Below are 4,312 nucleotides of genomic sequence, written 5' to 3' on the forward strand. Positions count from 1 at the left end.
TGTTCTTGTTCCAATACCATGCAGTTTTGATGATTATGGCTTTGTAGTATAGTTTGAAGTCTGGGAGTCTGATGCCTCCATTCCCTTTTTTTTTTCAGGAGAGCTTTGGCTATTCGGGGTTTTTTGTGATTCCATATGAATTTCATCAATAATTTTTCTATTTCTTTGAAGAATGACATTGAAATTTTGATTGGAATAGCATTGAATCTGTATATTGCTTTTGGAAGGATGGCCATTTTAATAATGTTTATTCTTCCAATCCATGAGCAGGGGATGTCTCTCCATTTCTTTGTGTCTTCTTCTATTCTTTTAACAGTGTTTTATAGTTTCTTTGTATAGGTCCTTTACCTCTTTTGTTAGATTTATTCCCAAATATTTGATTTTTTTTGTTTCAATAACAAAAGGGATGGTCTTTTCGATTTCTTCTTCTTCAGATTTATTGTTTGTGTATAGGAAGGCTACTGACTTTTGCGTGTTGATTTTGTATCCTGCCACTTTACTGAACTGATTGATGAGTTGAATTAGCTTTTCTGTGGAGTTTTTGGGGTTCTCTATGTATAATATCATATCGTCTGCAAATAGTGATAGTTTGACTTCTTCTTTTCCTATTTGGATTCCTTGGATGTCTTTCTCTTGTCTTATTGCCCTGGCTAGGACTTCCAGTATTATATTGAAAAGCAATGGTGAGAGTGGACATCCTTGTCTTGTTCCAGATCTTAATGGAATTGCTTTCAGCTTTTCACCATTGAGAATGATACTGGCTGTTGGCTTGTCATAGATGGCCTTTATGATGTTGAGGTATGTTCCTTGTATCCCAAGAACTTCAAGGGCTTTTATCATGAATGGGTGTTGCACTTTGTCGAAAGCTTTCTCAGCATCTATTGATATTATCATATGGTTTTTATATTTCTTTTTGTTGATGTGTTGGATAACGTTGATTGATTTTCGGATGTTAAACCATCCTTGTGCCCCTGGAATGAATCCAACTTGGTCGTGGTGAATTATCTTATGGATACATTGTTGGATTCTGATAGCTAAAATTTTATTGAGGATTTTTGCATCAGTGTTCATTAGGGAGATTGGCCTGTAGTTTTCCTTTTTTGTGTTGTCCTTGTTCGGTTTTGGTATTAGTGTAATGTTGGCTTCATAGAACGTGTTTGGTATTGTCCCTTCCTTCTCAATTTTTTGGAAGAGTTTGTGAAGGATAGGCACTAATTCGTCTCTGAATGTTTGGTAGAATTCATTTGTAAATCCATCAGGTCCTGGGCTTTTGTTTTTGGGGAGGTTTTTGATTACCATTTCAATTTCGCTAATTGTAATTGGTCTGTTTAGGTGTTCTATTTCTTCTTTATCTAGCTTTGGGTGATTGTAGAGTTGTAGGAATTTGTCCATCTCCTCTAGATTGTTAAACTTGTTTCCATATAACTGTTCATAGTAGTTACTGATTATTCTTTTGATTTCTGCTGTGTCCGTTGTGATTTCTCCTCTTTCATTGATGATCCTGTTTATTTGTGCTTTCTCCCTTTTTTCCTTTGTGAGCCTGGCTAGGGGTTTGTCTATTTTATTGATTTTTTTCAAAGAACCAGCTCTTGGTTTCATTGATCTTTTGGATTGTTTTTTTAGTTTCAATTTCATTTATTTCTGCTTTGGTTTTTATTATTTCTTTTCTTCTACTGGTTTTGGGGTTTTCTTGTTGTTCTTTTTCTAGATCTTTGAGCTTCGAGATTAGGTTGTTTCTTTGCGTTCTTTCTTGTTTCTTGATGTGAGCTTCTATTGCTATATATTTTCCTCTTATTACTGCTTTTGCTGCATCCCATACATTTAGGATATTGGTGTCCTCCTTGTCGTTCAATTCAAAAAATTTTTTAATTTCTTCTTTGATCTCCTCATTAGTCCAATGGTCTTCCAGTAGTGTGGTTTTAATCTCCATGAGGTAGGAAAGTTCCTTGCCTTCTTTTTATGGTTTATTTCTAGTTTGATGCCTTCATGGTCAGAAAAGATGGTTGATATGATTTCAATCTTGGTGTATCTGTTGATGTTTGTCTTGTGCCCCAGTATGTGATCGATCCTGGAGAATGATCCGTGTGCGCTTGAGAAAAATGTGTACTCCGTTTTTTTGGGGTTTAGTGTTCTATAGATGTCTGTTAAGCCCAATTGCTCTAGGTCTTTATTTAGAGCTTTGGTTTCTTTACCTATTTTTTGTCTTGTTGATCTATCCATTGTTGATAGTGGTGTGTTGAAGTCTCCCACTACGTATGTGTTTTCTCTGATGTCTGTTTTCAGAGAGGACAACAGTTGTCTGATATATTTTGGTGCTCCTTCGTTTGGTGAGTATATGTTAATGAGTGTTATTTCTTCTTGAAGTATTGTCCCCTTGATCATAATGTAGTGACCATTGGGGTCTCTTTTTATCTTTTTGAGTTTGAAATCTGTTTTATCTGATATAAGTATAGCTGTTCCTGCTTTCTTTTTTGGTCCATTTGCTTGTAGGATTGTTTTCCATCCTTTAACTTTGAGCCTATTTTTATCTTTTGTAGCTAAATGTGTTTCCTGGAGACAGCAAAAGGTTGGGTTTTGTTTCTTAATCCAGGCTGCAACTCTGTGTCTTTTTATTGAAGAGTTTAGTCCATTTACATTTAGAGTTAATATTGATATGTTAACATCTGTATTTGCCATTGTGTTTGTCTTTCCTTTGATTTTATTTATTTATTCTTTTAATAACTTTTTTTTTTTTTTTTGGCCTTCTTTCATTGTTATTCGTCGCTCTGAGGTTCTGGCTTTAGAACTCCTTGTAGTATTTTTTGGAGTGGGGGTTTAGTTGCAATGAAATTCCGGAGTTTCTGTTTGTCTGGGAAGGTCCATATTCTTTCTTCAAAGAGGAAGGAGAGCTTTGCGGGATAGAGTATTCTTGGTTGGCATCTGTTTTCTTGGAGTCTGTTGACTATGTCCCTCCACTCTCTCCTTGCCCGTAGTGTTTCTTCGGAGAAGTCTGATGTCAGCCTGATTGGTTTTCCTTTGAATGTTATCTGTTTCTTCCCTCTTGCCAGCTTCATTATTTTTTCCTTGTCCTGGATTCTTGGGAGCTTTACTATTATGTGTCTTGCTGTATTTTTCCTTTCGTCGTGGAAGTTTGGTGTTCTTCTTGCTTCTTGTATATCAATTTTCAGCTCCTTCTTCACATTTGGGAAGTTCTCTTCAATTATCTCTTTGAATATTTTCTCTGTTCCTACATCTCTCTCCTCTCCTTCTGGTATTCCTATAACTCTTATATTTCCTTTCCTCATGGAGTCGATAGTTCCCGAAGTCTTTCTTCGTTCTTTTTCCTTCGTACTTCTCTTTCCTTCTCTGTTTTGGTTCTTTTTATTTCTGTGTCTTCAAGATTACTTATTCGTTCTTCCATTTCATCTATTCTGCTTTCATTGCTTTTCCCAGAATTCTTTAGTTCTTCCATTAATTCTTTGATCTCCTGCATTTCTTTTACTTCCCTCTTTAGGGACTCAATTTCTTTCTTCTGACCATTGTTTTCCCTCTCTAGGGACTCAATTGCATTCTTCTGATCGTTGATTATTTTTCCCTTATCATTGTTTTCCTTTATGACTTCTGTCAGTTTTTTAATCACGGCAATTTTAAATTCTCTTTCTGGAAGGCTCAGAAATTCTTCTAAGTTATTGTCGTTGCAATCTGGGGGCTGGCTTTCTTTTTGTGGTGTGCTTTTTCTCTGGAGAGTTGCTAGGTTGCGTGTGGTTCTTCTCCTCCCTACTGTCTGTTTTCTAATTTGCCGTATGCGTTGGGACACTGTGTTGTTGGGACTTGCCGGCATCTTGGGTGGGCTTCTCTGTTCCCCTCTGGTTCTTCCAGGAGTCATCTGTCAGTTTCAAGCAGCCTTTACTGGAGAAAGGTCCCTGTTCTAAAATGTCGATGTGGGGACACACTCCCCTGTGCGCCTGGTCTGCCCCGGCGGTGGGTTCCTGCTCCCCTCTGGGCTTGGACTGCAGGCCAGAGGGGGTCTGGCGTGGGCGAACTTCCCCCGCTCACCTCTGGCTCCTGAGAAGCCTTCTGCAGGTAGTCTTTACTGAAGAAATGTCCCTGTTCTAAAATGGTGATGTGGGACACACTCCCTGCGCTTCTGGTCTCAGGCACACTATTCTGCGCGCCTGGTCTGCCCCGGCTGTGGGTGCTCGCTCTCCCTGTGGGCTCAGACTACTTGTTCAGAAGGGGCCCGGTGTGGGCTAACTCCCCAGCTGGCCACTAGCTCCTTCAGTAGCCTGTGCTGGGGTCAAGTCGCTAGGTGGCACCAGAGATCTCTCCTAGA

This window comes from Talpa occidentalis, unplaced genomic scaffold, assembly GCF_014898055.3.
Source record: "Talpa occidentalis isolate TD23 unplaced genomic scaffold, MPIMG_talOcc4v2.1 talOcc4.13, whole genome shotgun sequence".
NCBI lineage: Eukaryota > Metazoa > Chordata > Mammalia > Eulipotyphla > Talpidae > Talpa > Talpa occidentalis.